Source organism: Dermacentor variabilis, chromosome 1 (assembly GCF_050947875.1).
Source record: "Dermacentor variabilis isolate Ectoservices chromosome 1, ASM5094787v1, whole genome shotgun sequence".
NCBI lineage: Eukaryota > Metazoa > Arthropoda > Arachnida > Ixodida > Ixodidae > Dermacentor > Dermacentor variabilis.
In genome coordinates, this window is record NC_134568.1 from 15,820,517 (window position 1) to 15,835,979 (window position 15,463).

General features: G+C 43.1%; 1 long non-coding RNA gene across 3 annotated transcripts in view; it reads right to left on the reverse strand.

The window, feature by feature from the left end:
- The window catches only part of LOC142570214 (uncharacterized), a 50,631-nt gene extending 35,500 nt beyond the window's left edge, over positions 1-15,131 (reverse strand). For all 3 annotated transcript variants that reach the window (XR_012825660.1, XR_012825658.1, XR_012825659.1), the window contains exons 1-2: positions 14,705-15,131; positions 12,237-12,514 (exon numbers count right to left, since the gene is read on the reverse strand). This is a non-coding gene — a long non-coding RNA (uncharacterized LOC142570214). The remainder of the gene's footprint in view (positions 1-12,236; positions 12,515-14,704) is intronic.
- Positions 15,132-15,463: the final 332 nt, after the last annotated feature.

The following is a 15,463-nucleotide window of genomic DNA, read 5'->3' on the forward strand; positions in this document are numbered from 1 at the left end:
TCATTCACGTTTCCCGCAGAGCTACCGAGGTATATCAAGATAACCGTGGTCCGTCGCCGTATTTTCTTTCTCTCTTCCAACAAAGTGAACGGTCATGCACGCTCCCTTGAAACATCGCCGTGCTGCTCTGTCGTGGCTTTATTTACTCCCGCAAAGAAGAAAAGAGCTCTGCATTCTGCCTTTACACTCATGCCCTGCGTTTGCAGGGAACGGCGTAAACCAAAGCCCGAACTGCGGCGGACGCTTCATGGGGTTGTGAGCAAGGATGTCTTCGTGCTTTGGCCCTTCGGATTCTTCCGTGTATGCTTCGTAATCTTCCAATGGTAGCAGCAAAAGAAAAATCACAGGGTCGCTTGAGATCTCTCTTAAAAGGTGAATTGCGAAAGCCTACTCTTCCTCCTGTTATCATTCGCCTCTTTCTCTTTGTCTATTCTCTTTCTCTTCTTTCTTTTAGTCATTACTGCTCACTACTAAGCATTTTGAGTCATTTGTAATCAATTGTGGTCATTACAAGCCGTCATTAGACATGCTGCCCATATCATAGTCGTTAGTAGTCATTCAAGTCATTTCAGTCATTATTAGTCATTACTGGTAAATACTAAGCCTTTTAGTCATTTCTAATGAATTGTAGTCGTTACGAGTTGCTGTTAGACATATTGATCATATCATAATCATCAGTAGTCAATACAAGTCATTTCAGACGTTATTAGTCATTATTGGTCATTATTAAGCATATTTAATCATTTATAATCATTTGTAGTCGTTACAATCCGTCGTTAGACATATTTATTATTTCGTAGTCATTAGTAGTCATTACAAGTTATTTCAGTCATTATTAATCATTACTGGTCATTGCTAAGCATTTCTAGTCAATTCTAATTAATCGTAGTCGTTACAAGTTGTCGTTAGACATATTGGTCATTTCATAGCGATTACTAGTCATTACAAGTCAATTCAGTCATTATTAGACATTACTAGTCATTATTAACCTCTACTAATCTCTATTCTACCGTTATTGTTCACTAACTGTCCCTATCAATCTTCATTCTTTAATCTGTCTTTAATCTGTCTTCATATGGCGTGATGACGCTTCGGCGGTCACTCCGACGGTCAGGTAGCTGACACAAACTTCACCATGAGCCTAGAAAGGCTTTCGCCTTTAAAAAAAAATGTGAAAGCACTGTAGCACGTTCTTAACTGTAAACTCTGCGAGCACGCAGGTGTCACGCAGCCATTCAAGTGTCAAATGTGTAGAGTGCATGCCGCTGCTCAGATAGCCTCAGATTGACAGGAAACGTGGTTCGTCGAGGCCCCTAGTCTAGAGCTTCGCTTGCAGCGTTCTTCAGCGTGTCGCCTATGAAGACCGCACGGTACCTTTGGCCATGGTGTGCTATGCCTTGTGCACATAAGTTACTGCCAACGCCTATGAACGTTTCCTTTCCTTCAGTCATTGTACTGCAATGAAATGATTATCTGCAAAGGTTTACGCATGGTATATAGAGAATTTTCTTTAGACAATGCGGATTTTTATTTAAAAATTAATGAGCATATATAGCGAACATGAAGTTTTTGCAGGCGAGTTCCTAGGCGAGGCGGACATGCCTTGCCGCTAAACACGTGAGCTTCGGAAGATTACGAAATATTCATTTATTAACTTTTTCTTATTAGTGCCTAGGGGGCAATTGTCGAAATGGGTAATTTGGAGGCAGTGCCGTTTTCATGCACACCTATATTTTAAATATCTTGAGAATCGCACCTAATTCGAGATAGTCATCCTCAAATTCCAAAGCTTGATCAGGCAATATCGGGACTCAGCGTGTCCCGTTGCGCGTCAGACGGCAACACCGCCGCATGTGAGGCGAAGAGAGAAGTTAGAAGGATAGGATGCCGGGCTTCGAAATCCCGAACTGACTCACAGCCGCACATGCTTGCCAGCCGAAGCGTGTCGTATCATTAGCTGCCGCGATTGGCCGAGACGTGTGGTTTCGAACTTCCTCTCGCCGGTTGTCACGTGTGTTTCGGTCTCGTGTGATAGCGGGGCTGCCTTTTATGCGCTCCCGCGGCATTCGGTTTCAATATTTCCCGCGATTTACCGCTGAAATTTGATGACAAATATATCGAATCAGGTGCGACATTCAAGATTTAAAAACAAAATGAGAGCGCATTATTCAATCTCACCAAATAAGCAACTGCCTCTCCTAACATAGTTCAGAACGACATCCATTTGGGCTAGATGGTGCATACATGAACTATGAAAGAACAGCGCCAACTAAGACAATCACGAGCAGGAGAACGACGCTGTCCTGGTCGTTCTCCCGCTCGTGATTTTCTTAGTTGGCGCTGTTCTTTCCTAGTTTAAACTGCCCCCAAAGTACTATAAAAAGATCATTATTGAATTTCACGTTATTAGCTCACGTTATTAGTGGCAAGGTATGTCTGCCTCCCCTAGAAACTCGTCTGCTAAAACGCGATGTTCGCTGCGCTTATAGCCTTTTTATTTTATAGCCTTTTATAGCCTTTTTTTGTCACACAGGGTGCTGTGTGGCACACACAGCACCCTGTGTGTGTCACATATAGAAGGCGTTTCACCGAACACTTTCAACTATTTTTAAAGGTTGCCTGTGGCAGAAAGCACAACTCTACTTCATGAGCTGGTCTACTCGAAGAGGCTGTCATTACTTCCACAAACAATTGGAATGCATAATCTACGAATTAACAAAAATTCACTAATTAACTTTTTGTCTGATTATTTGATCGCCCATATTACAATTTACAAATTCTAGCCACGGAGTAGGCAAGGCGGATCCACTTGGAACAATTTCTCTGGATGACAGCAGTTTCGAAATAATAATTCCCGAACTTTGCGGAGAAATGCATTGGCGTTCCAGTTACTTTCTTAAGAAAACGTCGTTTTATGCATAGAGGCACAAAAATAACTGGAACACCAATAAATTTCTCGCAAAGTTCGCGAATCAATATTTCGAAACTGGTGTCATCCAGAGAATTCGTTCCAAGTGTATCCGCCTTGCCTAGTCCACGGATATAATTTGTAAATTGCAATATAGGCGATAAGGTAATTGCTATAAAACTTAATTAGTGAATTTTTGTTAACTAGTCCATTATGCATTTCGATTTTTTGCGCATGTCCGCCTCTTTGTGTAGACCAGCCCATGAACTAGAATTGGCTATCAGCCACAGGCAACCTTTAAATATTTTTGAAAGTGTTCTCTGAAATATTCTGTATAGTGTTGTCATCACTAGGGCGCAAGTGTACTTCCCGTCTCCCACTGTGCTTATCGTACAGCTGATCCACCCATCGTCTCGTAATGCGCCGTCTGACATATGATGGCTTGCCACCTCTCGAGGTAAGGAATTCCTGAAGCATCCCTTGAAACATGCAGCGAAACGTTACTTAATTACGTGGTTTGACAGTTCGCAATCATCAGAGGCAACAAGCCATTCTTGTTGACATGACGTGAGCATGGGTTCATTGCGTGTTTCTTCTCTCTCTCTCTCTCTCTCTCTCTCTCTCTCTCTCTCTCTCTCTCTCTCTCTCACTGTCGTTACTACGTTGCATTTTTTCTGATTGAATTAGTCAAGGTGTCTTGCTTATCGGATAATTCGGCACGATATCGCTGGGAAGTACGTTCAAGAGGAAATTTCAGCTCGGGCCCAACACCGATGCCGCCTATTCAAATACATGTCAAACGCAGAAACGCCCTTCTGAGATAACTGGGTCGATTTTGATTACATTTGTTGGATTTGAGGGAGAATGTTAATTTCTAGTGACTTGAAGTGGAATTTATATTTAGGGCGCGAATTTTTGAAAAGAGCTTTCAAAAATTGGTAAGTTTGAAAAGAAGGGAAGCACTAACTTTACAAAATTGGTAGCTCTGCACTAAGAACAGATATCGCAGTTCTGTAAATTGCGTCCGTTAGAGCATCCAAAGCGGGCAAACTTAATTTATCAATCTACATCTTACGTGAATGTATTGCGTTGTTTGCAAGGGTACTGCAAAAGTCCTACTAAAATATTATTGGTCTATTTGAGAACCACATATAATGCATAAATTCTGTATGCTTTAGATGTACTATTATATACAATTTACAGAATTTTGATATCATATTTCATTGCTGAGTTACAGAATTGTAAGCTTCATAGTTTCGTTGTGTGGGATATTCAACAATTTTTAAAGAACAAATTTGCAACGTTCAACAATTTTATTAAAATATTGACGGCCGAAATCGAAAATTGGCTACCAGCAGTCCCTACATTTTAACTTGTTCCTTTAAATGCAACAAGCCTCATCACATTTAGTGCAGTGGTTGCCGACAAAAATGATTTCTCCTTGCTCATGTATTTAAATAGGAGCTCGCGCGCTAAAGCTTCTGCTTAATTGACGTCGAGACTGTTGGATTGATTGACTGATTGAATTGATTTTGCTCCAAATGAGCAGTACAGCGCTTAGGAACAATTATGCAGATCCCACGCACTGTGGGAATCCCTGTAAGCGAAGCTTCCCGTGCTGAATGCTTTGATTGGTGATAATTAGCGGTGATGTTGACGGCTAAAGGTTAATTTCTTCAACGTTTAGGCTAATACGAGAGTGGCGAGTTGATGTGAAATGCTACCTTGCGTGTACTACTGCTGTTTGTCTGCGTAGTACGCAGAACACACAGGGAGAGCTGTTTGCTTCAGCCGTTGTTGTGCACCATATTTTATGACATCTGAGAGGGTTGAGCGTGGTCATTTCCTTACATGACATATTGCACTGTGGCAAAAGTATTAAACTTGAATTGGGTTATGGGGCTGTCCGTTCCAAAACCACACTCGGATTAAGAGGCAAGCAGTAGGGGCGGACTCCGGATTAATTTTGACACCGTGCTGTTCTTTAACGTATCCCAAAATCTAAGTGCACGTGCGTTTTCTATTTCGCCCCCGTCGAAATGCGGCTGCCGCAATTGGGATCAAAGCCACGACTTCTAGCAATGTCATAGCCACAAAGCTAACGCGGCGGCCACATAATTGTTCATTTGACGGCCGACGGCTTCCGTAGTGTCTCCTGGACCCTGCGGTGCGCTTTAATTAATGCGGCTCTGCTTCTGCATGCCCTGCGTAAGTTACCCGCTGTACATATTTGCATGGCGTTTATTTTTCAGAAATTGCAGCAACGTACAGTACCGTATCTTGAACTTAAGCTTATCCTGTTTCCCCGCAACCGCTATCGTACAGTAGTGGGGTTTCCTCGCCTTCTCCCGTCACCCCTACCCCCTCTATTATATTGGAACTGCCTCTTCGCCCTCTCCTTCTCCTCTCTACAGTTCTATCTGCGTCCCCTCTGGCCTTGCACGTTAGCAGAAAGGGAAGCGCTGCAGCTTCTGCAATGCTTCTTAGGGGAGTCAAGGATAATTACAGCTGTCAAGCGGCTAATTCGGCGACGGCCATGGAGCTCCAGAGGGCATTGTGCACATTGAACGTGGTGGGGTGAAAAGGAGTTTCTGCTGTCGCCTTTTCTCTCTTACTCCCGCTGTCATCTATCTACACGCTCTAAACTACCCCCTGACGCGCTGTGCGCGACAGCAGCCCACAGAAGCAGCAGCAGCAGCAGTGGGAAAGTCGAAGGAAGAGGCAAAGAAAGATTCCCTTTAGAAGCGACGCAGCGGAGGGATGCGGATAATTTTTTCACCGCCTCAAGTTCCTTGATGGGCCTTCGAAGCTCGGCACACGAGTGTTTCCAATTCGCTCTTTTGGAAAGCGACCGCCGTGACTGACAATCTAACAGGCAGTGCACAGCAGAATAGCGCCACGGCAAAGGAAACATCGCGGGTAGTTAATCTAGGAGTGATATTGTGTGCGAAAGCAGCGAATGAAGAACTAACACAGTGTCATGATGTGCAGCCGCCGCTTCAACGCAGGAGCGAAGGATAGTGCGTAAGCTCGCATCCAATAATTGACCCGACGATTGCGCAATTATATCAGGAAGGGATAATTGCCTTCACGTTATTACGCAATACGTCAGTGTCTTCGCTGATTATAGGACGGCTTCCATGTGTTGTTAATTATTCATGGAAAAGTGTCTCAAGGTCAGCGACAAGTGAAGAATCGAGCAACATTTGTTACTATAGGGCATTCAAAATGATAACTGAGACAGATGGCTCGCGCCCAGGGGATCTTGTGCGGCGCACAGCAACTGGACGCTGCGCCCGAGAGTCAACGGTCAGCGACGCCAAAGCGTCGAATACCGACATCAGGTTTGCTCAACAAGACGTTACAGAAAATGTGAGTAGGTTTATTTTTAATACTTGTTTGACGGTGTAAGTTAAACTGACGGTGTAAGTTAAAAAGTGATGCTGCCAATTGTGCGGAAATTTCAGGCAGATCTAGTACATTGCGCCGTCCTTAGTTTTATGAGCCAGCTTATTCGAGAAGGGCCGTCTAGATGCAGTGTGCGGTCATTTCATAACGCAACACATCTCAAAGCTCGGGTCTCTATTCTCGTTCACGCTTTATCTTAAGAGAATATAGAAAGACGATTGGAAAATAGCGAATTATGGTTTGATTTGTCCAACATGCGTAATGGGCAAGTAATGGAACAGAAGGTACACAGTTATCTGTACTTGAAAAGCGTGCACACAGACTGGAGGAAGAAGTCAAGGAAGTTGGCAACCAAGTACAGGGTAATTCACACTGTATATAGACATCAAAGTCATCAAGAAGAAAGTGAGAGAGACAGAGATAGCGAATTCGATGCAATGAGTGGAAACAAAACATGACTGTGAAGATTTACAAGAATGGGAAGAAAAAATTTAGAAGGGAAATTCTGTACTATATTATAAAGGACAGTGCCTTGCTATTTGAGGATCGAGCTGGTTTCGTAAGTGTAAGAACATACCCGAGAAATATTCGCAACAAGATGAAGGATGTGTATGCTGCAGCAATAATCCGGAGACCATTCAGCAGATCCTAATGAAATGCGAAGCGATTCACCCAGTGAGACGCGTACATAACGTACACTTCAAGAACGCTTGTATTTACTTAGTTATAATTTATTTTAACATACTATCAGTCCAACATTGGACCTAGATAGAAGGGGTCAACGTAAGTCAGTACAACGCTAAATTAATACAGTTGCCTTTCGGGACAATAATGCAATAAAAGAGGCGCGTATCATAACGTATCACTACAATAACGCTATACAAAAATACAAAAACAATCCATTGCAATAAAACAAGAACACAGTAGTACATCTAAAGGAAATAGGAGTAAAAAATTAGCGCTTCAATACCTTCAATCAAACCAAATACCATCCTTACAAGCGATGTGGAACAAGGGTTGAAAATAAATCGCGAGTTTCAGCATTTACAATGCGTGCAGGAAGACGGTTCCATTCATGTGCGGTTGACGACAAAAGGGAATGTTTCGAACAGTTATTTCTTTAAATGTGGTTCCCTCACGTGTTTGTCGTGCCTATTAAGGGTAATTCGTGTCATTCCTTCATCAATGTAGAGACCCTTGTCTGTCAATACTAAGTCGTTCATTATACTGAAAAACAGGATAAGTTTCTTTTTCCTTTACTGACTATGAAGGGACAGGTTCGCTACTTTATAAAGGCGGGTTGCAGAGTCACGCCTTCAGTACCGGAAAAAGAAGTAAAACCTAGTGCCCGTGTCTGCACCTGTTCTAGCCGTGCGACTGATTCCTTTGTATACGGGTCCCACACATCGCAGGAGTGTTCCAGCATTGGACGCACAAGCATCTTGTATCGGTTAGCTTTATTTCTGGGGAAGCAAGCTTGAGCTTACGTTTCAAATATCCTAAAGTTTTATTGGCCTCTCCTACAGTGGTGTCCATATGTGGAGTCCAGCTCAAATTTGATGTTATAGTAACGCTTAGTTACTTATCTTCATGAGCTCGACGCAAGTGATTGCCTTGAACGAACGAATGAATGAATGAATGAATGAATGAATGAATGAATGAATGAATGAATGAATGAATGAATGAATGAATGAATGAATGAATGAGGGTTTATTATTAATAGACAAGATACAATACAAGGGAATATTATACAAGAGGATGTCCCGAGGTCAAACACTGTAATGGGACCTACTGTACAGCGTATAAGTAAAAATACAAGCAACATTTGCAACAAATAGGGTAAAATATTTAAAAAAATGCAAACAGAATTGGTTTAGGTTTGGCAGTACTAATACAAATCAGCTGCAGACATGCTAGTAAAAAAGTATAATAATTATTATCACAATTGACTACTTACAGAGCTATTACGCCATTATGAAAGTAAATGGATAATGAGACATAACCAAATGAACTTTTGCTTGTGTCGCGTAGCCACGTGCACATTTGGAAGAGCGAAAAGGAAAAAAAATATACTTATCTAAGTGGCTGCAGATGATAAAATGTGGTCTTTTAGTTGTCGTTTAAACTGATATGATTTACATGACTTAATAGTAGGAGGTAGTGTGTTCCAGAAGGAAACGGACGAAAAACGGATACTCTGCTTACCATAATTTGTGCGTACCTTGGGAAGAATAAAGTTCTTGTTTAGTGCAAATCGCCTAAGATTAGTATTCATTAGACAAGACTGAGATATGAGACTGTTGCGGCGAGCGTTATCTAGTTGTCGGTATGGAAACGTACCAAGACTAAAGTTAATAAGTTCGTCCACAGTAAGAATATTATAGTTATGTAATACATGTTTGGAATTGAAATGGTTAGGACTAAATGTAATTATTCTAACAGCCTGGTTTTGTAATACTTGTAATTATTGTAAGTGGATACGATACGTATTGCCCCAGCATGCAATGCATTAGTTTATATGTGACTGGATAAATGAATAGTGTAAAGAGAGTAGTCTTTTCTGGTTAAATACATACCAAGGTTCCTAAAATGTCCTTATTCCATATGTTGCCCACTGCCTAACGTTGGCTATGTGTTGATGAAATTTTAAGGTTAGAATCAAGTTCTACACCCAAGTAGTTACAGGAAGTACTACGCGCGATGAGATTATTACCAAGGTAGAGCGAAGGAATGAATGCGAATGAGCGTTGGTGGGACGTGAATAAAACAAATTTAGTTTTAGACGAGTTTATATTGAGCTGGTTAATATTTCACCAATTTAACACGTTGTTGAAATCGGTATTAAGTTTTAAAACTAGGTTCCCTACACAAATGTCAGAGTTAAAGATAGTTGTGTCATCTGCATAAAGAACGCAGTTAAAAGAAAGCAGGCAATCAGGCAAGTCGTTAACATATATTAAAAACAAGAGTGGGCTAACTATACATCCCTGAGGGCCATTAATGTTTGTTATCATTGATTTAGAAAGAACACCATTAATTCTAACTTTGTGTTCTACTTTTTAGGTAATTTTGTATCACAGTTAAAGCAGGACCTCTTATTCCGATAGTTCAAGTTTAAAGGATAAAATGCGGTGGTAAATTTTATCAAAGGCTCCATGAACAGATCTCTTAGATCCATGAACACTGATCCACCATACATGCCCTTATCGATTGCATTCTTTAATTGTTCAGTTAGGGCGATACGAGCAAGTTCGGTTGAATAGCCCTTGCGGAAGCCGAATTGGAATGGTGAACGAATACTAAATCTAGATAGATACTTAGCTAGGCGCTTTTCTACCTGCCGTTTAATAACTTTGCTAAAGAATGGTAGAATACATATTGGCCTATAATTAATAATCAAGGCACGGTCACCATTATTAAATACAGGAGTAATTCTACCTTGTTTTAGCTCTTGTGGAAAGGTTCCAGTCTTGAACATTAGGTTAATAATACTTGCGAGAACATCTGAGATTAGGTGCGCAATTCGCTTGATGTGATTCGAATGCATACTATCAAGACCTGCACTTGTTTTTACATTTCGTTTAATGTTTTCTATTTCCTGTGGTGTGGTTGGAAAAATAAAGAATGAGTGAGGTAGGCGTCGCATTAAACGGTTACATTGCGTTGGTATATGCGAATCGCTGCTTAAGAAAAATTCTGCAAAAGCATCAGCAATGTCTTGTGAGGAGGTATACGCTCTGTCGTTATGAACAATTTCCTAATATATCGAGATTTTTTCGCCTATCTAAAAAATCATTTACTATCTTCCATTTCTTACTAATGTATTTTCCGCATTCTAATAATTTTTTCTCGTAATAAAGTTTTTTAGCTTTTTTTTACTTCGATAGCCAGCAGGTTGGGAAATTTTTTCTACCTCCTGGTCAAATTGCCGTTAAATGGCCTTAGTTTCGTTTTCTTATACAGATTGTCTTTCTTCCGCATCAAGGCTAGACGCTTATCTGACAGCCAAGGATTCTGTGGGGACGCAAACTTCTTTTTTCATTTGACTTTGCGGTTGCGGCAGTCAAAATACGATTTTAGTACAGATATAAAGAACGAGATGGCCGTTTGTGGATCTTTCATATCTGCTATAGAAGACCAATCAGCTTGGCTCAGTGAATAAATGAAAGCTTCTTTGTCAAGTGTCAGCTTTGTGGAAGGGGCTTTGACAGAGTTTTAATTATTCTGAAAGCGTAAAAATATCGGGTAGTGATCAGTCAGATTTTGTAACAGGACGCCTGCGTCTGGTGGAGACAGCAAATTTGAAAGTGCATGATCTATTATTGTACCATCTGCATAGTTAGTGCACAGCGTAGGCACGTTTGTTAAGCATTCGTAACCGAAGCTATTGAAACAATTTGAATATTGTAAGGCGTAGGCAGACGAGCCGCCTGCGAGGTTAATGTGCATATCACCTATAATTATAACGCTTTTATTCTCGTCTGCAAGGATATTCAACACATCATGAAGCGCGGCGCCGGAATCATTCAGAGGCGATGAAGGCGAGTGATATACACAACCTATTGTTAGATTTTTGTTGTCCACAATATTAAAGTCCCTCTTAAATTCGACCCGCACTGATTCACAGTCACGTACGCTGAGAAAAAGGTCGTGCCTTCTTTTGTACGTAAGGGTACTTAAAATATAGATTGCGGCGCCGCCATGACAGCTGTACGGGCGATTTCAGTATTCTGCTTCATTGTAACGAAAGCAAAACAGGTTCTTGTCGTGGTCACCTTGCCAAGTTTCCGAGGTCCCAATTATTGAGCATGAGAATTGAAGTGTCGCAATCAGATTTGAAAAGTCATCATAATGCCTGCGTATGCTTCGTGCGTTAATATTAATGATAGATTTGTGATTATCGGGCATGTAATTATTTAGCTCGTTAGTTGTAAAATATGATGACATCGTGAATTTGTCTGGTGACGCGATTTGCCAAAGGCGAAGGTAGCTAAGTGATCACAGAAAGGTCTGCCTCCGTGACGAAACGAAAAACGCGGCTGCCAGTTGTTTTTCCAGCCTTTATTTGGCAGTTATCAGTCCATAAGAACTGCCATTTCTTAGATTTCTTTAGAGTTAAGGCCTTAGAAAAGAGGGCCTTATTTTCAGGTTGTTAGGTGGTTATTTAGGTACATCGGCGTTTCTTTACTTACCGATATGCCAATGTCACCTAGAGTTAGCCGCGCTTTGTTTGCTTTTGTCACGAAGTCAGACTTGTTCGCGAGATAAAACGGGCAATGATGTTTGTGTTGTTGTCCGTTTAGGTAGGCACACGGTGAACCACGTCGAGATCATCTCGTGATACGGGGCAACCAATTTTGTCGCGAATGGTTCGCATCACCACCAGGCAGTCTTCTCCTTGTGTACAAGGAACACCTTTCACCTCGACGTTGTTCAGCCTCGAGTGATGTTCTAGATCCCTCACCTTTTTTGTGAGCGTACTGTTGCTAGCTTTTAGAGCGTTATTTTCGGCTACCAGTGTAGCCTTCTCGTCCTTCATTTCCTCTACCAGATTGTTGAGGAATTCCACACCGGTCGACAAATCATCAATTTGTCTTTTTTTTTTTTCATTTCAACAACGTCTAATCCCGAAGTGCTAATTTTTAGTAAGAATTTCCCGTACGCGTCATCAAGAACCTCGGAACTCAAATTTTCAAGCTTGCAGTCAAGTGGCTCCACTCGTTTTGCGAGTTCTGCGTTTGAGGGCACTGCGCTCTGGACAACAGACCAAGGTTTAGGCGGCACAAGAAAAAAAAGTTGCAGTAAGTAGTAAAACTAAATTCCATGGGTTCTTGCGCAGCTAAATACGCTCCGCAGAATTCTGGCAGCAGCTGCGGTGACACAGGTAATAGTACTAAGAGATAATGAGCTTATGACAAACCTGCAGATGCAAAGTGGCTTGGTTATTGCGTGTGCTTGCAAACGCTGCCACAATGAGCACCCGCTGTCGTCGTGGTTGCTTATGTACTCCTGGTGTATGCTAGGCGCAGGCGCAGCAGTGCCTCCGGGGGGCCAGGTAAGATGACTTGGCCGAAGTGCAGGCCCAGGCATGCTGACTTGTGCCTTGGTGTGTTCTCCAGCAAAGGGTCAAGGCACGTGGTATTTGACTGCACGAAACCGGGACTACAGGGAACCAAAGAGGTGACCGATGCTGCTAGCCTGCAGAGGCAAAGTAGCTTGGTTATTGCATCTGCTTGCTGTCGCAACCGCTGCCAGAATCGTACAAACAAATTCTAATGACATGCGCTTATGTGAAATGGTCTTGACTGTTTTAGCCGGGCCTAAGCACATCTGCCACTGACTACACCATTCGTTAATTTTCGAGAAGCCATAATTCAGAACAGCTTGCTCATTTACGGATTTAACCTTAGTGTAAATGATACAGCCGTCTGCAAACAGTCTTGCTTTTAGAGGAGGTTCCGCAATAAGATCATTTATGTATAACAAGAATAACACGAGCCCAATGACTTATTTTTGTGGCACGCCTGATTTAACATCACAGACTGCAGACATGTTGCCATAAATACTTACAAACTGCCGACGGTTGGTAAGAAAATTTTTGACAGAGCTACCAATATATATGTTCACCTAACATACCTTTGAGTTTTATTAGTAACTTATTCTGATTAACTTTGTTAAAAGCCTTCTTAAGATCTAAAGAAACGTTCGGCAGCATGTTACACTTCTGTAACACGTGAAGGTGAAAGCCTGCTGAGCGCACGTGGTAATGCATTAAGTTATACGATCGGAGGGATCAGATCTCTTGCAAGACATAACGAGATGCAGTGTGAAGTACACGTGCGGCGCTTTAGGTCGACCCCCTGAAGGACACATGCGAGCCACTAATGCACTACCTATCGGTTCTTTCGTTCTTTCTTTCGTTCTCTTTCCCTCCGTCTTTATTTCTTCCTTTCTTTCTTTGTTCTTCTTTGGTTCCTTTCTTTCGTTACTCCTGCCATTCCTCCTTTCCTTCGTTCGTTCTTTCTTTCGTTTCTTTATTCATATGTAGCCATTGCATCTTTGCTTGCTTACGGGGAGATGAGCCACTCCTGATGATGGTATTTTTTGTCTCACTGCACTAGATGCCACTTTTTTCGGGCATGAGCCATTGTAACGAGCTAATTAAGGCGTCCTTTTTAGTAACTTCGATTTCATTCTTCTTAAGGTGAAGCTTTATACGGCTAGGCGAAACGAAAATGCGTCTGTCCGCGCCTGTGTACAGAAAATTATCACCATCAGCAATGGATCCAGCGTCGGCGCGTTCTTACGCAGCTAGCTCATCGACGCCCCTCGGCGCTGCCGCGCGAACGTTCTCGTGCCACTCACTGCTCCAAAGTTCGTCGTCGTCGTCTTCTTCCACAGCTGGCTCCGTAGCCGCTCATCATTCCGGCGTAGAATTTCAGTTCTGTCGTCGTAAAGGGGAGGCCGCGTTTACAGCGGTAGGAGTCATTGCTTAAGGGGGTAAAAGCCATTCATTATCTTACGTGACAGCCACATTTATAGTTGAAGCAACTTAATTTTGAGGAATCGCAAGCGTCAATGGCGGGCGGATGCTGCTAACCACGCAACCGGGCAGACTCGCGACATTGAACGCAAGTGACAACGTTGGATTGCGGGCATACCGTCACTGACGTCGTTCTCTCCGTCGCAGCCGAATGTGTGCATAACCTTCTTAAGAAAGACAAAGCGGTAACCAATAATTAGGAAAGACTTCAATGAACCGGGGCCGCACGTTTCAGCTTCGCTGGTTAACCATCTGTACGGAGTGCTTGGGCGGTGATTTTTTTTTTTACCAATTACTTTACAGAAGTCACGAATACATTCAACCATTTGCGTGACTGTCGACATACGTTTACGAAAGCCGTGCTGATGCTTACTAAGAATATTGTTAGATAAGAAGGGTTGAATGCGTCTGGATACTGCGCTCTAATATCTTACAGGATGTTGAAGTCAAAGCTCTTGGTCTATAATTTGAGATTTACATGCGGTCCCCGTGTTTAAATATCGGGATAACCTTACTGATCGTACAGTCATTAGGAATTTCGCCTGAGGAGAGAGTCTTCAAATCTTATTGCGATGCTTAAGGACGTTCGTCACTAGCTTGCGCGCACTGGGATGAGAAAGGTTGCGAAATAAGTACTAGTAGGCAAGAAAAGTCGTTTTTTTAAATTTATATTTCAGACTAGCGATGGGCAAAGAAAAGGTAAAAACAAAAACAATGTCGCACATCAAGCTACACGCGGCAGACAGGCGCGACGCTCAGATCAGTGCGGGACAGGGAGTTACGAAAAACTACCACACCAACGTTCGGCGTGCCGAGAGTTTAAAAGGCCGTAAACGTCGTCTTACGCTTTTCGTTTGTGGTGACAGCTTGCCTGCTCGTTTTGCGGTACGGCCGTCGAGGCGAGCCGAGGCAGAGGTGGCACGGTTGCTGCGGCTGGAGCCGTCGCCTACACACGGCTGTGCTATACCGCACGCGGAGCCTGCCTACGTTGAGGACACCACTGCGATGACCGGCCGCAACTCACGAGGACTGCGACCCAGGGTCGACCCACGCGGGCCTCGGTAGGCCTCGACCTAGACACTGCGCTCGGCAACTGAGGCCTGGCAGAAGCCGCTCAGCAGGGCTCGTCCTTGGTCCCGCCTCTGCATCTGACCCGGGTAGTCGAACCCTGGTCACACGGCCGCAGCAGGAGCGCCGGCAGGAGCTCTTGTCCCCGAGACGCGCACTCTTCGGGCGGACACCGTGGCTTCGCTGCTCGAGCTGATGATGATGTCCTTGATGATTCTGGCGCATACCCACTCACGGGCATTGGCCAAGAGTGGGGCAGACCACGTGCGAGCTCCTCCGCACGTGGTCCACGTGCCACTTCTTTCTTTTCTTTTCTCCTCGAGCTCCCGCACCACCTGCTCTCAGGTTGTCTTCTTCACTTCAGTTTCCATTTTCTTGAATCTCCCAAAGCCACTCAGTCCAATAATCGCGGCGTTCAAGGAAAAAAAAGTTATGAAAATGACTATTGTGGCCGTTGACTCAGTCCGTAACTGCAGCCTGACAGCTAGCTACCCATTCCGCCTATCTTTTTTTAGGAAAATGTTCGGAATGGTCGT